At 43.1% G+C, this 24,363-nt stretch overlaps 1 pseudogene; it reads left to right on the top strand.

Moving 5' to 3' along the window:
* The first annotated feature begins 9,367 nt into the window (after positions 1-9,367).
* Positions 9,368-24,152, top strand: LOC115138798 (hepatic sodium/bile acid cotransporter-like; annotated as a pseudogene).
* Positions 24,153-24,363: the final 211 nt, after the last annotated feature.

The following is a 24,363-nucleotide window of genomic DNA, read 5'->3' as shown; positions in this document are numbered from 1 at the left end:
TATGTGTTGTTGATCAAATCAAAGTTTATTTGTCACGTGCGCCAAATACAGCAGTGAAATGCTTACTTACAGGCTCTAACCAACGGTGCGGAAAAAAATACGAAAAAAAGGTGTGTGTGTAGGTAAGTAAAGAAATAAAACAACAGTAAAAAGACATTTGAAAAAAGAGTAGCAAAGCTATATACAGACACCTGTTAGTCAGACTTATTGAGGTAGTATGTACATGTAGATATCGTTAAAGTGATGAACAGAGAGTAGCAGAAGCGTAAAAAGAGGGGTTGGCGGGTGGTGGAACACAATGCAAATAGCCCGGTTAGACAATGTGTGGGAGCACTGGTTGGTCGGGCCAATTTAGGTAGTATGTACATGAATGTATAGTTAAAGTGACTATGCATATAAGATAAACAGAGAGTAGCAGCAGTGTATAAGGGGTTGGCGTGGGGCACACAATGCAAATAGTCTGGGTAACCATTTGGTTACCTGTTCAGGAGTCTTATGGCTTGGGAGTAAAAACTGTTGAGAAGCCTTTTTGTCCTAGACTTGGCACTCCGGTACTGCTTGCCATGCGGGAGTAGAGAGAACAGTCTGACTGGGGTGGCTGGGGTCTTTGACAATTTTTAGGGCCTCCCTCTGACACTGCCTGGTGTAGACGTCCTGGATGGCAGGCAGCTTTACGCCAGTGATGTACTGGGCCATACGCACTACCCTCTGAAGTGCCTTGCAGTCGGAGGCCGAGCAATTTCCATACCAGGCAGTGATGCAACCGGTCAGGATGCTCTCGATGTTGCAGCTGTAGAACCTTTTGAGGATCTCAGGACCCATGCCAAATCTTGTTAGTTTCCTGAGGGGGAATAGGCTTTGTCGTGCCCTCTTCACGACTGTCTTGGTGTGTTTGGACCATCTAGTTAGTTGTTGATGTGGACACCAAGGAATTTGAAGCTCTCAACCTGCTCCACAGCCCCATCGATGAGAATGGGGACGTGCTCGGTGCTCCTTTTCCTGTAGTCCACAATCATCTCCTTTGTCTTGGTTACGTTGAGGGATAGGTTGTTATTCTGGCACCACCCGGCCAGGTCTCTGACCACCTCCCTATAGGCTGTCTCGTCGTTGTCGGTGATCAGGCCTACCACTGTTGTGTCGTCTGCTAAATTAATGATGGTGTTTGAGTCGTGCCTGGCCATGCAGTCGTGGGTGAACAGGGAGTACAAGACGGGACTGAGCATGCACCGCTGGGGAGCTCCAGTGTTGAGATCAGCGTGGCAGATGTGTTGCTACCTACCCTCACCACCTGGGGGCGGCCTGTCAGGAAGTCCAGGATCCAGTTGCAGAGGGAGGTGTTTAGTCCCAGGATCCTAAGCTTAGTGATGAGCTTTGAGGGTACTATGGTGTTGAACGCTGAGCTGTAGTCACAACAAACTTTATTTGACTCTTTGCAAACTGGAATCCATACATCCTGAGGCTGCATTCATTGTAGCTGTGGATTTTAACAAGGCTAATCTGAAAACAAGACTCCCTAAATTGTATCAGCATATCGACTGCGCAACCAGGGCGGGAAAAACCTTGGATCATTGTTACTCTAACTTCCGCAACGCATATAAGGCCCTGCCCCGCCCTCCTTTCGGAAAAGCTGACCACGACTCCATTTTGCTGATCCCTGGCTACAAACAGAAGCTAAAACAAGAAGCTCCCACGCTGAGGTCTGTCCAACGCTGGTCCGACCAAGCTGATTCCACACTCCAAGACTGCTTCCAATCACGTGGACTGGGATATGTTTCATATTGCGTCAGACAGCAACATTGACGAATACGCTGATTCGGTGTGCGAGTTCATTAGAACGTGCGTTGAAGATGTCTTTCCCATAGCAACGATTAAAACATTCCCTAACCAGAAACCGTGGATTGATGGCAGCATTCGCGTGAAACTGAAAGCGCGAACCACTGCTTTTAATCAGGGCAAGGTGACTGGTAACATGACTGAATACAAACAGTGCAGTTATTCCCTCCGCAAGGCTATCAAACAAGCTAAGCGTCAGTATAGAGACAAAGTAGAATCTCAATTCAACGGCTCAGACACAAGAGGTATGTGGCAGGGTCTACAGTCAATTACGGACTACAAGAAGAAAACCAGCCCAGTCACGGACCAGGATGTCTTGCTCCCAGGCAGACTAAATAACTTTTTTGCCCACTTTGAGGACAATACAGTGCCACTGACACGGCCTGCAACGGAAACATGCGGCCTCCTTCACTGCAGCCGAGGTGAGTAAAACATTTAAACGTGTTAACCCTCGCAAGGCTTCAGGCCCAGATGGCATCCCCAGCCGCGCCCTCAGAGCATGCGCAGACCAGCTGGCTGGTGTGTTTACGGACATATTCAATCAATCCCTATACCAGTCTGCTGTTCCCACATGCTTCAAGAGGGCCACCATTGTTCCTGTTCCCAAGAAAGCTAAGGTAACTGAGCTAAACGACTACCGCCCCGTAGCACTCACTTCCGTCATCATGAAGTGCTTTGAGAGACTAGTCAAGGACCATATCACCTCCACCCTACCTGACACCCTAGACCCAGTCCAATTTGCTTACCGCCCAAATAGGTCCACAGACGATGCAATCTCAACCACACTGCCCTAACCCATCTGGACAAGAGGAATACCTATGTGAGAATGCTGTTCACCGACTACAGCTCGGCATTTAACACCATAGTACCCTCCAAGCTCGTCATCAAGCTCGAGACCCTGGGTCTCGACCCCGCCCTGTGCAACTGGGTACTGGACTTCCTGACGGGCCGCCCCAGGTGGTGAGGGTAGGCAACAACATCTCCACCCCGCTGATCCTCAACACTGGGGCCCCACAAGGGTGCGTTCTGAGCCCTCTCCTGTACTCCCTGTTCACCCACGACTGCGTGGCCACGCACGCCTCCAACTCAATCATCAAGTTTGCGGACGACACAACAGTGGTAGGCTTGATTACCAACAACGACGAGACGGCCTACAGGGAGGAGGTGAGGGCCCTCGGAGTGTGGTGTCAGGAAAATAACCTCACACTCAACGTCAACAAAACTAAGGAGATGATTGTGGACTTCAGGAAACAGCAGAGGGAACACCCCCCTATCCACATCGATGGAACAGTAGTGGAGAGGGTAACAAGTTTTAAGTTCCTCGGCATACACATCACAGACAAACTTAATTGGTCCACTCACACAGACAGCATCGCGAAGAAGGCGCAGCAGCGCCTCTTCAACCTCAGGAGGCTGAAGAAATTTGGCTTGTCACCAAAAGCACTCACAAACTTCTACAGATGCACAATCGAGAGCATCCTGGCGGGCTGTATCACCGCCTGGTACGGCAACTGCTCCGCCCACAACCGTAAGGCTCTCCAGAGGGTAGTGAGGTCTGCACAACGCATCACCGGGGGCAAACTACCTGCCCTCCAGGACACCTACACCACCCGATGTTACAGGAAGGCCATAAAGATCATCAAGGACAACAACCACCCGAGCCACTGCCTGTTCACTCCGCTATCATCCAGAAGGCGAGGTCAGTACAGGTGCATCAAAGCTGGGACCGAGAGACTGAAAAACAGCTTCTATCTCAAGGCCATCAGACTGTTAAACAGCAACCACTAACACTGAGTGGCCGCTGCCAACACACTGACTCAACTCCAGCCACTTTAATAATGGGAATTGATGGGAAATTATGTAAAATATATCACTAGCCACTTTAAACAATGCTACCTAGTATAATGTTTACATACCCTACATTATTCATCTCATATGTATACGTATATACTGTACTCTATATCATCTACTGCATCCTTATGTAATACATGTATCACTAGCCACTTTAACTATGCCACTTTGTTTACATACTCATCTCATATGTATATACTGTACTCTATACCATCTACTGTATCTTGCCTATGCTGCTCTGTACCATCACTCATTCATATATCTTTATGTACATATTCTTATCCCCTTACACTGTGCATAAGACAGTAGTTTTGGAATTGTTAGTTAGATTACTTGTTGGTTATTTGTCAGAACTAGAAGCACAAGCATTTCGCTACACTTGCATTAACATCTGCTAACCATGTATGTGACAAATAAATTTGATTTGATTTTGATTTTTAACAGCATTCTCACATACATGTTCCTTTTGTCCAGGTGGGAAAGGGCAGTGTGGAGTGCAATAGAGATTGTATCATCTGTGGATCTGTTTGGGCGGTATGCAAATTGGAGTGGGTCTAGGGTTTCTGTAAATTGAGAAGAGCGTGGGGCCTAGGATCGAGCCTTGGGGCACTCCCTTGGTGACAGGCAGTGGCTGAGACAGCAGATGTTCTGATTCTATACACCGCACGCTTTGAGAGAGGTAGTTAGCAAACCAGGCTAAAGACCCCTCAGAGACTCCTTAGCCGGCCCACAAGAATGAAATGGTCTACCGCAGGGTTGGGCAAATCCAGTTCTCGAGGGCCTGATTGGTGTCACAGTTTTGCACCTGCCCAAGCTAACACACCTGACTCCAATAATCACCTAATCATGATCAATTTAATTAATCAGCTGTGGTTGCTAGGGATGGAGACAAAGTGTGACACCAATCAGGCCCCCAAGGACTGGAGTTGCCCACCCCTGGTCTACCGTATCACAAGCTTTGGCCAAGTCAATAAAAATAGCAGCACAAACATTGCTTAGAATCAAGGGCAATGGTGACATCATATAGGACCTTTAAGGTTGCAGTGACACATCCATAACCTGAGCGGAAACCAGATTTCATACCAGAGAGAATACTATAGACATCAAGAAACCAAGTCAGTTGATTATTGACAAGTTTTTCCAACACTTTTGATAAACAGGGCAAAATAGAAATTGGGATATAACAGGTGGGATCAGCTCAATCTCCCAAGTAATGGACACACCGTGGCTGCATTCCAAGCAATGGGAACCTCCCCAGAGAGGAGAGACAGATTAAAAAGGTCAGAGAAAGGCTTGGCGATGATAGGGGCAGGAACCTTAAAGAAGGGTCTAAACCATCTGACCCTAATGTTTTTTTGGGGTCAAGTTTAAGGAGCTCCTTTAGCACCTCAGACTCAGTGACCGCCTGCAGGGAGAAACTTTGTAGTGGGGCAGGGGAAAAAGAGGGAGTAGCGTTGGGGCTAGCCACTTTAGAAAGGGTGGGAGATGAGGAAATGTTGGATGGGCAAGGAGGCATGGCTGAGTCAAATAGGAATCCTGACTTAATGAAGCGGTGATTTAAAGAGCTCAGCCATGTGCATCTTGTCAGTAACAACCACATTATCCACATTAAGGGACATGGGCAGCTATGAGGAGGAGGGTTTATTCTCCAGGTCTTTAACCATTTTCCAGAACATCTTTGGGTTACATCCAGAGAGCGTGAACTGCCCCTTAAAATAACTAACTTTGCCCTTCCTGAATGCCGGATAGCCTGAGTATGCGTGTGCCAAGCCTTTTGCAAAATGGAATTCTCGAGGTGGAGTAACTCTGCCAGATCATTGTTGAACCAGGGGCTGAACCTGTTTTTAATTCTCATTTTCTTTATGGGTCGTATTTAACAATACCACTGAAAATATTAAAAAAGAAGGTCTAACTGTCTTCGACAGAGGGGATCAAGCTGATTCTACAACATTTTACAGAGGCCAGTTCATGAAGGAAGGCTTGCTCAATAAAGTTTTTTCGCAAGTGTTTGACAAATCTGGACAGGTTGTTTCACTGAGCAGCCATTACGAAGACATGCTGTAAAACAGTGATCACTTAGGTCATTACAGAAAACATCAGACTGATACCTATCAGGATTATAGCTTTTCTGGGTGTTTGGAGTCATACCTTGTGGGATTGGTGATAATCTGAGAGATTTGGGGAGTCCCATTGCTTTAGGACTTGGTCAGGTTGTTTAAGCATGTCCCAGTTTAGGTCACCTAGCAGGACAAATTTAGACTCAGTGTAAGGGGCCAGGAGAGATCCTAAGGCATTTAGGATACAGGCCAGCGCTAATGGTGGACGATAACACCCAGCGACAGTCAACAAATAGCTATTTGAAAGTTTAATGCTTAAAACCAGCAAATCAAAATGTTCGAGGACAGACTTGGTGGAGACAACCAAGCACTGAAGGTGTTCCTTGGTAAAGATTGCCACTCCACCACCTTTGGAAGATCTGTCTTGCCGAAAAAAGGTAATAACCAGAAAGGTTAACATCAGTGTTCAAAACACTCTTTCTTAACCATGTCTCAGTAATGACCAACACTTCTGGAATGGAGCTGTGAATCCACACTTTCAATGGATTGATTTTAGGTAATAAGCTTCTAGTGTTAACATGCAGAAAATCCAGGCTTTTACGAGAGCAGAAATCAGTGAAGCAGACATCAGAGCACAAGTCAGATTTGGGGTTAGCAACAGTAGATGTGCCAGGGTGTATTTGCACATTTCCAGATATCATCAGCAGTAATACAATCAGGGCACAGCAGAGGACAGGGAGAGCTCTGCAGTGTTGATTTATGACATTTGAATGTGCATTAGATGGCAACAATATCATATTGTACAGCAATTTCATCAGGTAACATGAATACAAAGCCGGCGAGAGGTGGTTAGAATATGATGGGAGTCCCGAGTATGGGAACAAACAGTCTGTCCCATGATTAGGTAAACAAGCAAGTTAATAGTCAACAAAGCACGCAAGGAGTCATGAGGCAAATAGCATAAAGTACAAGAAAAATATATAACTATGTTAGCTAGTTAACATTTGCTACGTATTGAATTTCCATCCTCTCAGGCCAGGGGCACATTGTATGAATTTATGGTTGGATCAGAATCGCTGTTATAATCATTGGCCAGTAGGGAGAATTAAGTAAAACCACAAGTCTAACTCCCTATCTCCATCCGTGGCTATTTTAGGAAAGGGACAGTTTTAGCTACCTAGCTAGCCACCGGAGGACAACAACATGCAACAATTCAAGTTTGGTCTGATGCCAAATCCAAACAAACAATCCTTTACATTTTTTTTTGGGTGCACCAGGACCATTCACAGCTGAGCTCATCAGTTTAGCTCAACACTGATTGGCTATTATTTGTTATTTTTTTATCAAGGGAGGCCAAATGCTTGCTAGCTTCCCTTGCATTCAATACTAGGTGCAGCAACAATGTCATACTCTTTTTGACCAAACAGCATCAGATAGATAAGTTCCACATATTGAGACCGTAGTTGTTTCGTCGGATGCTTTCTCTTGTGAGATACAATCGAATTGAAGGAAATTTATGAAACACAGAGAGAGACGAAAGATAATTTTGTATCTTTTCATATTTTTTCTTGGGAAAGCCTGTGTTGCCTAGGCATCCATGAATACACACCACTGCATAAAAGACAGGAGGATGCCATTACCATTTCTCAACAAGTAGGGTGAGTCAACATGTTTTTTCTATTTGCACAAACGCACACACACACACACAAATCAGAACCATTGACAGCCACATATTTAGCTTATATTGATTGGAATAAACTGTTTTGGTATATTTTAGTTGTCACTGTACTAGACTAAGGATAGGTGATTTGATGTTGTTGAAGTGGAAATGGTGCTGGAATAGTGGAGGCAGTAACCGTTTTCTTTGCGACATGCGGTAGGTAACTCTGCGTGGTTCAAAGTCAATAGTTGTTTAGTAGTCCAAGAATGTTGGAAACATTAACTTGCTTGACCATGCTGTAGGTCATGTAACTGCTTGTTACATGCAGTATGCTTCGTAGACGGTTTTGTGATTAAATTAAGGTGTGGTTGAATTTTTTTCTGCAACTGTGTCTTCTTATTGTCTCGGCATTATGCCTATATATCACGGTTGCAAGGCATATGAACTACAATGCAATTATCATAACACATACAGTGCCTTTATAAAGTATTCACCAGAGGTGTGGAATCAACTCAGTTGCCGAAGAGGAAAGAAACTGCTCAGGGATTTCACCATGAGGCCAATGGTGACTTTAAAACAGTTAGAGTTTAATGGCTGTGATAGGAGAAAACTGATGATCGATCAACAACATTGTAGTTACGCGACAATACTAACCAAATTGACAGAGTGAAAAGAAGCCTGTACCGATTAAAAAATATTCCAGAACATGCATCCCGTTTGCAACAAGGCACTAAAGTAATACTGCAAAACATTTTGCAAAGCAATTAACTTTTTGTCCTAAATACAAAGTGTTATGTTTGGGGCAAATCCAATAAAACACATTACTGAGTACCATTCTCCATATTTTCAAGCATACTGGTGGCTGCATCATGTTATGGGTATGCTTGTAATCATTAAGGACTCGGGAATTGTTCAGGATTAAGCACAGGGAAAATTCTAGAGGAAAACCTGGTTAGTCTGCTTTCCACTGCTTTCCACTAGACGCTGGGAGATGAATTCACCTTTCAGCAGGACAATAACCTGAAACACAAATATTCCACTGGAGTTGGTTACCAAAAAGACAGGGAATGTTCCTGAGTGGCCGAGTTTGACTTAAATCTGCTTGAAAATCTATGGCAAGACTTGAAAATGGTTGTATATCAATGATCAACAATCAATTTGACAGAGCTTGTAGAATTTTGAAAATAATAATTTGCAAATGTTGCACAATCCAGGTGTGGAAAGCTCTTAGAGACTTAGCCAGAAATACTCACAGCTGTTATCGCTGCCAAAGGTGATTCTAATATGTATTGACTCAGGGTTGTGAAATACTTATTTCCATACTTAATTTTCAATACATTTGTACAAATTTCTAAAAACATGTTTTCACTGTCATTATGGGGTATTGTGTGTAGATGGTTGATGGAAAAATGTATTTGATCCATTTTGAATTCAGGCTGTAACACAACAACTGTGGAAGGGGGTATGGAAAGGGGTATGAATACTTTCTGAAGACACTGTAGGTTGTAATATGGCTTTTTCCTGGCTTCCCCAGTGATTTTCCCCACACACTGCTACCTTCTATGTCATGGAAGGAATGTCCCTAATATTTTGTATACTCCGTGTATATCGAGTACATTTCATAGTAATTTAATATACATTTAAGCTGGAGCTTTCTCAAATAGCTACGATTTGCCAAAGAACTGCAATTGCAACACATAGCTCACTTGGTGTGGTAAAATGCATTCTTGTGAACTGCCTGCCTGCATCAGCTGACCTGCAGGATGATTTGGCCAGGTGTACAGTTGCAACCTGGTCTCAGAGCATTTTGTATTATTCTGTATTGTGGCAGACCAGTGGGTTTGGTCAAGACGTTTACCCATATCAGACATGGACAGAGAAAGATTAGCTCAGTTTCAAGGGTGTTTATTTAAATAATAGGTAAAAAAAGAAAAGGATAGGTCTCCCCTATGAGACCCTCTCCGGGATGCCGTCTTCTGGTATTCTGGGTCTGGTTGTATCCTGTCGGGCAAAAAACTGAACTCCCTCTTCCTACTTCTGCAACCGTCAACAATACCACGGGAGTCCTTTCTTCTCCCATTTCTCCTGTGTGCTGCCATTTTGGCAGCTTTATGGTCCTTGCACAGCTGGTGAGCAATCCGCCCTTGATTACTCACCAGCTCCCAATCATCCCCAATTAGTTCTGGCTGGAGAGCCCGTCGAGACATGGCACGTCCAGCAGATTGAGCCATCGCCTCGTGATGTATACTCCATCTGTTACCAGGCCTCGGCGAGTCTCCCCCTGGTGGCTGACCTGCTGTACACCACAGTATGTAAATCCAAGGTACTGCGTTTAGTATGATATGTATTCATTTGTGGTCCATCACCCATTTCTTGTGATATATTACTATTTACACTTCGTATTACATGTTACGAATTTACAAAACATATATGTTAGAATTCTAGGTGCCTAATGTTAGCTAGCTGGCTAACGTTTTCGAGGCACAACATTACTGAACATAACGAGCCAATGTAAACTGAGATTTTTGGATATAAATATGAACTTTATCGAACAAAACATACATGTATTGTGTAACATGAAGTCCTATGAGTGCCATCTGATGAAGATCATCAAAGGTTAGTGATTCATTTTATCTCTATTTCTGCTTTTTGTGACTCCTCTCTTTGGCTGGAAAATGGCTGTATGTGTTTTTGTGACTAGGCTCTGACCTAACATAATCATATGGTGTGCTTTTGCTGTAAAGCCTTTTTGAAATTGGACACGAAGGGTAGATTAACAAAAAGTTCAGTTTTAATTTGGTGTATTGTACTTGTGAATGTATGAAAGTTAAATATTTATATTAGTTAAATAAAAATATTTTGAATTTCGAGCTCTGCATTTTCAGCGGATGTTGTTGAGGGTTCCGACAAACCTCCAAACGAGCTTCAACGCCATACAACACTCCTTCCGTGGCCTCCAACTGTTCTTAAATACTAGTCTATTTAAATGCATGCACTTCAACCAATCGCTACCCACCCGCCCGACTAGCATCAGTTCTGACGTTTCTGACTTAGAATATGTGGACAACTATAAATACCTAGGTGCCTGGCTAGACTGTAAACTCTCCTTCCAGACTCACATTAATCTTTTTGGGATAGGGGCAGTATTTTCACTTTTGGATGAATAGCGTGCCCAGAGTGAACTGCCTCCTACTCTGTCCCAGATGCTAATATATGCATATTATTATTAATATTGGATAGAAAACACTCTGACGTTTCTAAAACAGTTTTAATGATGTCTGTGAGTATAACAGAACTCATATGGCAGGCGAAAACCTGAGAACCTGAAATCCAACCAGGAAGTGGGAAATCTGAGGTTTGTAGTTTTTCAACTCAGCCCCCATTGAAGTTAGAATGATATTAGTTACGTTTCACTTCCCAAGGCTTCCACTAGATGTCAACAGTATTTAGAACCTGTTTTGAGGATTCTACTCTAAAGGAGGGGCTCATAAGGGCTCTTTGAGTGAGTGGTCTGGCAGAGTGCCACAGCCTCGGTATGGTGGAACTGGGATTCCTTGGAGTGCATTCTGATGAAGATCATCAAAGCTAAGTGAATATTTAAAATGCTATTTCTGAGTAATGTTGACTACCAAATATGGCGGGTATCTTTTTGGCTGCTTTGTTGTCTAAAGGCTGTACTCAGATTATTGCATGGTTTGCTTTCTCCGTAAAGTTTTTTTAAAAATCTGACACAGCGGTTGCATTAAGGAGAAGTGTATCTATAATTCCATGCATAACAGTTGTATCTTTTATCAATGTTTATTATGAGTATTTCTGTAAATTAATGTGGCTCTGCAAATTCGCGGACCTGTTTTCTGGAGGCATGGATGAGTACAGAAATGAATGATAGTTATGATTTTGGAGATGCAGCCTGTTGTTCAGGATTTAGACCCCCGTACCATGTGACCATAATGCCATGTGAGGGGGTTCTAGATAGAAAGCAAAGGGGTTCTAGAGAAGAATGTGAGGCGGGATGGGGAACGTGTGTGTGTGTGTAAGAGAGAGGGGAGCGACAGGGGGAGTGAGAGAGGAGAGACAAAGAACAAAGCGAACCAAAGATTTGAACATCACAAGACTGTACACAATAAAGGTAAGAAAATACTTTTAAAATAATGACAGTGCCTTGAGGTGTCATGATAACCAACTTCATTAGTAATTGTATTATATTTTGGGATTGTTCTGTGCTTAATTTTTCTCTTACATCATATGGACTATAATAACAACTAGTTGGAATACAGTGACATTTAAGTACTAGTGCGTTTAAAACAGACAGGGCCTGCATGAAAGTAACCTATTTACACATAAAGGAGATCTAGCTTGAGTTTTTCTGGATTACAAATTAGTAAGGGCAATAAAATAACTGTATGTGTCTTGTGAAAACAAAAACATCTGGACTCAACATGATGTTAAGAGACCATTGTTAGGTTCTAATTTTCAGAGGAAAAACTCAACGGACAATATGAAAGCTTAACCAACTTTATTTTTCCCAGAGGGTCAATACAGCTGCATTAGACAAATACATTGTTCACACAAGCACTGATATTTAACCCTTTCTCCTAGGCTGAGTCTCCTCCTACACATCTGAACAAACATTGTATCTTTACCGCTAGGCAGGAAACTAAGTGATACGGGCCATAAACGGTTCTTTCTCCCTTAACATGACCTGACCTCGACCCCCTTCATCACTAATCCACAGCTCTCTCCCCTTATCAATACCTGCCACGTGATCACTTTCCCTGCACTCAGCATATTCCAAGCTTAATTGCACACACTATATACCTTCTGGTGTAGACCCTCTAAACCTAAGCACTCAATATTTCAAATATGCAATAATCTGAGTACAGCGCTCAGTCACAAAAACAAGCCATACAGATACCCGCCATGTTGTGGAGTCCGTAAAAGTCCGAAATAGCGTTATAAATATTCACTTACCTTTGATGATCTTCATCAGAATGCACTTGTGGAATCCCAGTTCCACAATAAATGTTTGTTTTGTTCGATAAAGTCCATCATTTATGTCCAAATACCTCCTTTTGTTAGCGCGTTTAGATCACAAATCCAAAATCACGAGGCGCGGGCAAGTCCAGGTGAAAGTTCAGACAAAGTTCAAAAAGTTATATTACAGTTCGTAGAAACATGTCAAACGATGTATAGAATCAATCTTTAGGATGTTTTTAACCTAAATCTTCAATAATGTTCCAACGGGAGAATTCCTTTGTCTTCAGAAATGCAATGGAACGCAGCTACCTCTCACGGGCATGCACGTGATCAGCTCATGCCAGTCTGCCAGACCTCTTACTCAATCAGCTCTCATTCTCGCCCCCTTCACAGTAGAAGCCTCAAACAAGGTTCTAAAGACTGTTGACACCTAGGGGAAGCCTTAGGAAGTGCAATACGACCCCATAGACACTGTATATTCGATTGGCAATGAGTTGAAAAACTACAAACCTCAGATTTCCCACTTCCTGGTTGGATTTTTCTCAGGTTTTCGCCTGCCATATGAGTTCTGTTATACTCCCAGACATCATTCAAACAGTTTTAGAAACTTCAGAGTGTTTTCTATCCAAATCTACTAATAATATGCATATATTAGCTTCTGTGCCTGAGTAGCAGGCAGTTTACGCTGGGCACGCTTTTCATCCGAGCGTGAAAATGCTGCCCCCTATCCCAAACAGGTTAACACAGTGTCCAAAGAAGGGCCAGATGTATACAGAATGGTGTCGTCTACATAGAGGTGGATCAAAGAATCACCCGCAGCAAGAGCGACATAATTGACATATACAGAGAAAAGAGTCTTGAACTCTGTGGCACCCCCATAGAGGTCCGGACAACAGCCCGATTTGACACACTGAACTCTATCTGAGAAGTAGTTGGTGTACCAGGCGAGGCAGTCATTAGAGAAACCAAGGCAGTTGAGTCTGCCGATAAGAATGTGGTGATTGACAGAGTCGAAAGCCTTGGTCAGGTCGATGAAGACGGCTGCACAGTACTGTCTTTTATCGATGGTGGTTATGATATCGTTTAGGACCTTGAGCGTGGCTGATGTGCACCCGTGACCAGATCAGAAACTTGATTGCATATCGGAGAAGGTACTGTGGGATTCAAAATGGTCTGGTATCTGTTTCTTCACTTGGCTTTCGAAGACTTTAGAAAGGAAGGGCAGGATGGATATAGGTCTGTAACAGTTTGGGTCTAGAGTGTCTCCCACTTTGAAGAGGAATCTCAGACGATACGAAAGAGAGGTTGAACAGACTAGTAATAGGGGTTGCAACAATGGCGGTGGATAATTTTAGGAAGAGAGGGTCCAGATTGTCTAGCCCAGCTGATTTGTAGGGATCCAGATTTTGCATCTCTTTCAGAACATCAGCTGGATTTGGGAAGTTTCATACCGGAAGGAGCAACGCATGTTGCGCACAGCGTTGTTTTGGTAAAGCGCATATTCAGCTGTTTATATATCAATCAGTATGGCGACTAAGTCAGGGAAAGCTAAATCTAAGTCTAGATATACAGATGTACACACAATTTTAGAAGAAATTGATCGAGGACGAATCATTTAGCAATTCCCAAATGGAGGAATATATTTTGAACGGAGAGGACATCGTTTTGGACTGGTAAGTTCTTCTCATGCTATAAATAATATAATATAAAACATAAAATATGATTTGTGAAATGAAATAGCCTATTTGAGGCTGTTGAGGGGAGGGCAGGCCCACAACAATGCCAAAGTGAAATGGAGACAATAGATACAGCTGGTCTGTTGTAATATAATAAAGACAGTAGAGCTAGCTGGTCTGTCATAATATAATAGAGACAGTAGATCTAGCTGAAATGTCATAATATAAATTAGACAGTAGATGTAGCAGGTCTATAATAATATATTCAGCCTTATGTTCCCTGTACTCTATATATATATGTTTATTATACCTGTTGATACAGGGCTCATATGTGAAACTATTCTAACTGAACATTTTCTTTCACGGTGACACTGACTCTGAATGGGAGACCCCAGTGCCAAGGTGTCCATACCCCACTGAAGCTGGTTCATCCAGCTCCTGCCACAAGTGGTGTTCATCTGCCCAAATGTATTTCTGAAGGCATGGATGTGCTATGGCACCTGCATCAGCAGCATAATATTGTGTGTAGAGGACTGCAGGTCTTCCAAATATTGAAAGTGTTATTTTGTAAATGTATATATTTTTTCTCAATTTTTGGGGGGGGGTGTGTTAGAATACCAATTTTGGTATTTTGTATATAGTTATTCCATTCAAAATGTATAACTTCACCAATTTGGCCACTTGGGTACATTTGGGCTACTTGTGTGGGACACCTGGGTCACTTCATGATAAATGTCATGTAGCACACTCATTTTGGAAGTTATCATTCTGAAACTTTGCACAAGTACTGTTGCCCTCTTATGTTTTTCACTGAAATTGTCCCCATCATCCTATCTGAATGTTTGTTTTGTCTTGTTCATTTTAAAGATAATGATACAACAATAAAAAAATGTATGTTTTTTTTTCATTGTATTATCTAAACCAGATCTATTGTTATATTCTCCTACATTCAATTCACATTTACACAAACTTCAGAGTGTTTTCTTTCAAATGGTACCAATAATATGCATATCCTTGATTCTGTGCCTGAGCTACAGGCTGTTAGATTTGGGTATGTCTTCAGGCGGAAATTGAAAAAAGTAGGGGGTAGCTCTAAGAGGTTTAAGCATATCCCAATTTAGGTAACCTAGCTGTACGAACTCTGACGATAGATGGTGGGCAATCAATTCACATATGGTGTCCAGGGCATAGCTGGGAGCTGATGGGGGTCTATAACAAGCAGCAACAGTGAGGGACTTATTTCTGGAGAGATGGATCTTTAAAAGCAGAAGCTCAAACTGTTTGGGAATAGACCTGGATAGTATGACAGAACTCTGCAGGCTATCTCTACAGTACATTGCAATTCCGCCCCCTTTGGCAGTTCTGTCTTGATGGAAAATGTTGTAATTGGGGATGGAAATTTCTGGATTTTTGGTGGCCTTCCTAAACCAGGATTCAGACACGGCTAGGACATCAGGGTTGGCGAAGTGTGCTAAAGCAGTGAATAAAGCAAACTTAAAGAGGAGGCTTCTGATGTTAACATGCATGAATCAAAGGCTTTTACGGTTGTAGAAGTCTGCAAATGAGAGCGCCTGGCGACACACAGGGACTCTACATCACAAGAGGAACAGAGGAGGAGTAGGTTGAGGGTATGGCTAATTGCTATAAGAACTGGTCGCCTGGTGCTTTAGAAACACAGAATAAAAGGAGCAGATTTCTGGGCGTGGTAGAATAGATTCAGGGCATAGTGTACAGATTTGGTAGGGTGCGAGTACAGTGGGGGTAAACCTAGGCATTGAGTGACGATGAGAGAGGTTTCATCTCTGGAGGTGCTAGTTAAGCTAGGTGCAGTCTCCGCATGTGTGGGGGGTGGGGCTATCTGAGGCATGTTGAGCAGGACTAGGGGCTCCGCAGTAGAATAAAACAATGAGAGCTGCCCTAAATAACAGTATACAAGGCATATTGACATTAATGAGAGGCATAAAGCAATCCCAGGTGTTGATTGGGGGAGCTAAGACAACAACGGGTGAGACGACAGACAACAGTAAACAGCTAAGACAACAACAACGGGTAGATGGCGATAAATGGGCAGAGAGGGTCAGTTAGCTACACACAAGGCCTGAGTTTGAGGCTGGGGCCGACAGATAAACAAAATGAAGTACTGTGTTAATGAACAGTCCAGCAGGCATCAGCTGTGTAGCCGAGTGATCATAGGACCAATGAGCAGCAGTAAATGAAACAGGGAGCCGTTCGGTAGTCGATTACTATGCTAGGTGAGCGGGAGACAGTGTTCAGGAAGCTAGCAGACCGAGGCTAGCAGATGGATCTTCACCACATCCACGACGCAGAGGCTGGTTGAGAGCACATCGGCCGAATTACGTCAGCGGATCAGCAGACCAGTCGTGATGCTTGAGGCTAACTGTTGCATGCTTCTGGACGTTAGCCACAATAGCCACTTGGTAGCAGCTAGCTAGCTGCGAAGATCCGGTGTAATGGTCCAGAGCTTGCGGCAGGAATCCGGTGATGTAGTGGGAGGAAAAAAGCAGTCTGATATGCTCAGGGCTGATATTGCGCTGTTCAGACTAGCAGGTATAATACCAGGCTATCGCGGCTGGTGTCCGTGCTAAAGGTAAAGACCTCTAGCAGTAGCTATCAATGACTAAATAGCTAGTAGCTCATTAGCTGGCTAGCTTCTGATGGAAGTTCCAGTTATAAGGTCTAAAAAATAGCAGATCTGTACCACATTGGGTGAGGTGGGTTGCAGGAAGGTATATTTCATTCGAAAATTGAAAAAATAGATTGAAATATAATGAAATGTATACAACAACAAAAAACTAAAAAGAAATTGGACATGGGACAAAAACAAATATGTTTTACTGCTGCGCCATCTTGGAAAAAGCCTCAAAGAATGCATGTATGATTGGGCACACCACTGCATCTATTTTTTGGGGCACTGTGCCTGTTTGTTGCTGTCTGAAATAGCACAGGTTGATGAGAGGCCCTGTCAACAAGGGCGCCGCCAGGGGTTTTGGGCCCCATGAAAAGATATCACATTGGGCCCCACCACCACAGGCCACACCAACCCTGCACAATTGCTGTAACCACACACTTCCAGAACCCAATTGTCTCATTCAAAGCTTTAAATAACTCTACCTTGCAGGCTTGCAACTCTCTTGTAGTCCAATATTTAGTGTACAATATTTACTGATAGTGAGCTGTGAAAATATAACACTGTGCAGACATGCATGCAACATTCTGCATACAGTGGAATTCACTTTTTGATGCAAGACTGATACCCTCTATAAGAAATGTGCTAAAGGCTGTCTTTTACAGTCTAAATGTACGTTTTATGGTAAAATTCTTGAATGGAAAATCCTCTTAGATTTATTTTAAGTTCTTCATTAATATTAACTTAAATATACATTAACCTCTTCAATTAAAATAAATTAACAATCTATAGAATGATATAACAAACAAAATAATAAATTCAGCAGCAGAACTAAGTATACATACCAACTAGAAAATAAGCAGCTGTAAAAATGGAAAATGGAAAACAAAATGTAAATGAAAAGGCCTGATGGTGGCGCTAGAGGAAAGGTCAAGTGGTCATCAAATCAACAGGTTTCTTCCACTTGGGTTCTTGATGGTGCACAACAAATTTTATGGCAATCCAGCCATTAATTGAGATATATCTTGTACTCAGTCTTGTTCTCAGCCTGTGGGCATCATGTGTGTAGCGATCCAATATCCATAGCCATGCCATTTAACAGTTATCACTGGCCCTTGCTCAGCCTTACTCACCAAGAGCCCAGCACCGAGCCTTCTTGCTAGCAAAGTCACTGATCAAGTCCAGCTTTCCAGCTAACTGACTTTCAATTGACAGCATGGCAAGACTTAGTGGACCTCAAATCGTTTTTTAATCAGTTTTAGCTTACTGAAAAATATAATATAAAAATATATGTAAATCAATGCACACTTCTCCAAAAATGCTTTGCAGCTGCATCTAACAAATTGCATTCCGGAGACCAAGAGGGAATAAGTTAGGGGGGGAAGTGGCAGCATATACAGTGTTCAGGTGTCTTACTTCATTTTGAAACTCAGGTGTAAGATCTCTGGAATACTTCATGATCAGTGGTTGGCACACAGAAGGGACTTTATCCTCACTAATCTGCCCAACTTTCAGAACAGCAGAAAATTATTCAAAAATGTTTGCAGTAGTGTCCAAGTCACTTATGATGTTGTCCATAGCAGTAAAAAACACTGTGTTCCAAAACACCTTTGCTGCACTTTCCTGAGCTGTCTCCTCTTGAGAGGTCTCATCATGGAATCTCTTCCTTTTCCTCTGACAGCTGTGTTCCTTGAGGTTAAACATCCATTTGCGTAGCAGTCATTGTTGCCTCAGACAGGAGAGACTCACATCCATCTCTAAGAGCCTGCATCTCTTCCTTTACGGCTCTGATATTGGCTGCCTCTGTGTCAAGTGAGATTTTTCCTGACTGTAGAATCACATTCCTGTCCTCAATGCATTGCAGTACCTGCAATTATGCCAAATGATATGTCATTGAACACAATGCTGCTCACCTCCTTCAGTTGGGAGTAGGGCTGCTTCGGGGGTATGGAGATGAGGAGACAGGGCTGTTGAGCCTGAAGCTGCATCTGTTGGGACCGGCACCAGGCAGAGGCAGGGACAACTGATTTAGTATGAATAGCTTGCAAAAATGTTGCCTGCATTGATTAAATGACAGCAAAAAGAGGAGCAAAATGTAAACACTTTTCTGTGACAATATTTAGTAACTAATGTCAGGGGAGCAAAAGTTGCCTCTTTCACCAGCTAACAGGTTAATTTTCACCACTCACGGACTACACCCTCCTTCCTTTGTGAAAAATTGGGTGACATACTGTCGCCCTTTCTTTTCTCTCACCTGTCTTTCTTTACGTTTTTTTGGAAGCCAGATTTTTCTTTAGGAAGCTGAGACATGATGCTCCACCGTCAGTCCTCACTCACAGTTCACTGCTAGCGTGTACCGTTTACGCCTGGTTTGGGGGCAGGACCGAACTATTTAATCTAAATAAAGGGTGAGGAGGTGGGGGGGTTAGTACATTGTAAATAAAATATTATATTAATGATGATAGGTTAATAATTGAATATTGAAAACACTTTACCTAATGTTCTAATAATTTTTTAGGGCCCGTCAGTCACAGGCCCCTTAGAATCGTCCTAACTTTCCCCCCTCATATCCCCAGCCTGTCAGTGGGTGCCTATGGAATCGCATAAGGATAGCAAAGCATCTAGAAAAACAAATCCTACTCATCCAATTCATTATGCTAACATTGCTATGTTTGCTCCTTAGTCACAAAGAAAGTGGCATATTCTTAAAAAAATGATTTGCCCCTTATCCTAGCAGCTGAAAGTCACAAGGAGAATATCTTAGAGCGCCCAAAGAAATTCCAAAGGGTAATACTAACCGCTGCATGGTCAGAACTGAGTGACAATGGCATGCATTTATAGAGTAGTCTACTAACTCTCTGGACTGGTGAGACATTATCTGCATAGCTACAGAGTCATTCAACATTACAGGACATATTTTAATCATATTTTGAGGTGAAATGTCACCTGGTAGCAAAATACATTAATTGATATTGCTGTTCAAGTTTCATCTTGTATATGAATTGTGCGTTTGAATTGAGTGATACATTATACACTGAGTATACTAAACATTAGGAACACCTTCCTAATATTGAGTTGTACCCCCCCAACCCAGCAGCGTTGCAGTTCTTGACGCAATTTTTTGTCTTGCCCACACATACACAATCCATATCTCAATTGTCTCAAAGCTTGAAAATCCTTCTTCAACATATCTTCTCCCCTTCATCTACAGTGATTGAACAAGTAATTTAACAAGTGACATCAATAAGGGATCATAGCTTTCACCTGGATTGACCTGGTCAGTCTATGTATCTTCCAGCTGGGCCCCATAGAGGGTGTGACCATGCTGATCTGTGGCTGCTGTCCGGGGGGAAACCTCTCCAACATCTTCACCCTGGCCCTGAAGGGTGACATGAACCTCAAATGAAACTCATTGATATGTCTGTTGTGAGGAGATTACAGCAGTCTGCTCCATCAGGCTGCTGAGGGTTTTCAGCACATTTACGTCAGGCCACAGAGGCTATTAACATGTCGGACAAAACCTAAATGGTAACTTCTTGAAAGTAAATTTGTTTCACAATAGAAAAATGCAAATGTTTAAATAATTTTGCACATGGCATGAATGCTAAACAACAAAAAAATCACACAAACTCAGTTAATAAAATATGGAATGAAAATTATAAAAAGTTTAATTCCCCCTTCTCTTTATATCCTACAACATTGTAATGACCACATGTTCTACTGTTTTGGCCCTGGGTATGATGCCTCTGCTGCTCTTCCTATATTGTCATAGCTTCAATAACTTGGAAAATGCTGTGCCTCACACCGGCATCACCATAGCTCTCATCATGACACTAGTGCCCTGTGCCATTGGCATAGCCATCAACCATTGTGTACCACAATACGCTCAGATCATAATAAAAGTAAACTGAAATACAGGTCCCAGATTCACAATTCTTACACAAAAACTTAAGTAGCTTCTTCAGAAAAAAAAATAAGAAGTTCATAATATAGTTTGAAAATTCAATTCCTCAACAATATCTCGAGATTGAATGATTTTCTCACAAACATCTCAAATACACTGCTCAAAAAAATAAAGGGAACACTTAAACAACACAATGTAACTCCAAGTCAATCACACTTCTGTGAAATCAAACTGTCCACTTAGGAAGCAACACTGATTGACAATAAATTTCACATACTGTTGTGCAAATGGAAAAGACAACAGGTGGAAATTATAGGCAATTAGCAAGACACCCCCAATAAAGGAGTGGTTCTGCAGGTGGTGACCACAGACCACTTCTCAGTTCCTATGCTTCCTGGTTGATGTTTTGGTCACTTTTGAATGCTGGCGGTGCTTTCACTCTCGTGGTAGCATGAGACGGAGTCTACAACCCACACAAGTGGCCCTGGTAGTGCAGCTCATCCAGGATGGAACATCAATGCGAGCTGTGGCAAGAAGGTTTGCTGTGTCTGTCAGCGTAGTGTCCAGAGCATGGAGGCGCTAACAGGAGACAGGCCAGTACATCAGGAGATGTGGAGGAGGCCGTAGGAGGGCAACAACCCAGCAGCAGGACCGCTACCTCCGCCTTTGTGCAAGGAGGAGCACTGCCAGAGCCCTGCAAAATTACCTCCAGCAGGCCACAAATGTGCATGTGTCTGCTCAAACGGTCAGAAACAGACTCCATGAGGGTGGTATGAGGGCCCGACGTCCACAGGTGGGGGTTGTGCTTACAGCCCAACACCGTGCAGGACGTTTGGCATTTGCCAGAGAACACCAAGATTGGCAAATTCGCCACTGGCGCCCTGTGCTCTTCACAGATGAAAGCAGGTTCACACTGAGCACATGTGACAGACGTGACAGAGTCTGGAGACGCCATGGAGAACGTTCTGCTGCCTGCAACATCCTCCAGCATGACCGGTTTGGCGGTGGGTCAGTCATGATGTGGGGTGGCATTTCTTTGGGGGGCCGCACAGCCCTCCATGTGCTCGCCAGAGGTAGCCTGACTGCCATTAGGTACCGAGATGAGATCCTCAGACCCCTTGTGAGACCATATGCTGGTGCGGTTGGCCCTGGGTTCCTCCTAATGCAAGACAATGCTAGACCTCATGTGGCTGGAGTGTGTCAGCAGTTCCTGGAAGAGGAAGGCATTGATGCTATGGACTGGCCCGCCCGTTCCCCAGACCTGAATCCAATTGAGCACATCTGGGACATCCTGTCTCGCTCCATCCACCAACGCCACGTTGCACCACAGACTGTCCGGGAGTTGGCGGATGCTTTAGTCCAGGTCTTGGAGGAGATCCCCCAGGAGACTATCCGCCACCTCATCAGGAGCATGCCCAGGCGTTGTAGGGAGGTCATACAGGCACGTGGAGGCCACACACACTACTGAGCCTCATTTGGACTTGTTTTAAGGACATTACATCAAAGTTGGATCAGCCTGTAGTGTGGTTTTCCACTTTAATTTTGAGTGTGACTCCAAATCCAGACCTCCCATGGGTTCATAAATTTGATTTCCATTGATCATTTTTGTGTGAATTTATTGTCAGCACATTCAACTATGTAAAGAAAAAAGTATTTAATAAGAATATTTCATTCATTCAGATCTAGGAGGTGTTATTTTAGTGTTCCCTTTATTTTTTTTAGCAGTGTATATTATTACAAACTTAAAATGTTTGTTGCTAGGCAACCGATTTAGCTAGCTATCTATCTACATTTAACATTTACATTTAAGTCATTTAGCAGACGCTCTTATCCAGAGCGACTTACAAATTGGTGCATTCACCTTATGACCTCCAGTGGAACAGTAGTGCATCTAAATCTTTTCAGGGGAGGGGGTGAGAGGGATTACTTTATCCTACAATTCCTTAAAGAGGTGGGGTTTCAGGTGTCTCCGGAAGGTGGTGATTGACTCCGCTGTTCCGTGAGGGAGTTTGTTCCACCATTGAACAGTTTTGACTGGGCTGAGCGGGAACTGTACTTCCTCAGTGGTAGGGAGGCGAGCAGGCCAGAGGTGGATGAACGCAGTGCCCTTGTTTGGGTGTAGGGCCTGATCAGAGCCTGGAGGTACTGAGGTGCCGTTCCCCTCACAGCTCCGTAGGCAAGCACCATGGTCTTGTAGCGGATGCGAGCTTCAACTGGAAGCCAGTGGAGGGAGCGGAGGAGCGGGGTGACGTGAGAGAACTTGGGAAGGTTGATATCTCGGATGACAATCATGTTAGCATATTTCCTACTGAGATTACTGTTCTAAAACATGTTCTTGGGTTTAAAATAATCTATACTGAAACTCAGATTAAGTTTGTGAGTCAATGAAACATGTTCAATTGCTTTATGAGCGTATTCTCTCACTACCCTGAGTTTAAAAGGGTCTAGCTATTTTAGAATAAGAAAAAATCCCAAAATGTTTTATAATCTAACTTCTTAACTTTTTGCTTAAGGAGAAACATAAGAAATAACGAAAGAACATTTCCAATAACCTTTTTGAGGAATAGCAACTTTGCTTAACTTTCTTCATATGTCTATAGTTAATAAAAAAATGTCAGTTAAGAATAAATTTCTTCTTAAGAAGGTTTTGTGAATCTGATCACAGGTCTTGTATTTTTGACCAAAAAAGTGACATGTCTGGAGAGAGACACTGAGTGGACAAAACATTAGGAACACCTTCCTAATGAGTTGCACCCCCTTTTGCCCTCAGAACAGCCTTCAATTCATCAGGGCATGGACTCTACAAGGTGTCAAGTGTTACACAGGGATGCTGGCCCATGTTGGCTCTAATACTTCTTACATTTGTGTCAAGTTGGCTGGATGTCCTTTGGGTGGTGGACCATTCTTGATACACACAGGAAACTGTTGAGCGTGACAAACCCAGCAGCGTTTGCAGTTCTTGACACACTCAAACCGCCTGGCACCTACTAATGTTTTGTACACACAGTGTATAAGAGTGTACCTTTTTATAACATTTGGTTTCTAATGCATTTATACAGCATGTTGTAATTACTAAAGGACATGAATGGACAGCCTATGTAAAAGCATGCCTGATTTGGCAGAGCTTTAACTCCACAGGTTGGTCTAAGAATCTTACAGATTGCCTACATGGGCATTGGCGTCAAGTCAGGCATCTCCATTGGGGGAACAGTGTGGGTGGTTTTCTCACCCCAACTCATGCCTGCAGTTGCACTGATGCCCCTGACAGGCTACCTGCTGGGATACATCATGTCCACCATCTTCAAAGTCAATCATCAGTAAGTGCACTGCTGTATTCATATGTTCAAGGATGGGGCCAAGAGGCATGTATCCATTCATAGCTATCAATAATAATATACAGTCGAGTGAACCATGTAACAAATAGTTGGCCTTTCCCCCGGAGTTTATTGGCCCCCTTTATCTGTTCTACATCATATTCCAGGGAGGTGAGGCACTGCTTTTTATCATCCTCTTCAGCTGTTACCAAAGCTTCAAGCCACCAGTTTAGGGTAAGTGTCACAACTGTCTGGATAACACTAAAGTAGGTGTGGCTCACAGAACTTAATGTAGCCGAACCACACTGTCGTTAGTGTGCCAGACTGTTTGACAAAATAAAGGCAGTCTTTCTTCTAAAATAATCTCTTCTTTCTCTACCTGTACACCTGGCAGTGGCTATATAAGCCTGTATACCTGGCAGTATAACGTTACTATAGGTCCCA

This window comes from Oncorhynchus nerka, linkage group LG12 (assembly GCF_034236695.1).
Source record: "Oncorhynchus nerka isolate Pitt River linkage group LG12, Oner_Uvic_2.0, whole genome shotgun sequence".
In the NCBI taxonomy this organism is placed as follows: Eukaryota; Metazoa; Chordata; class Actinopteri; order Salmoniformes; family Salmonidae; genus Oncorhynchus; species Oncorhynchus nerka.
This window is presented reverse-complemented; position numbering and strand designations above follow the sequence as displayed.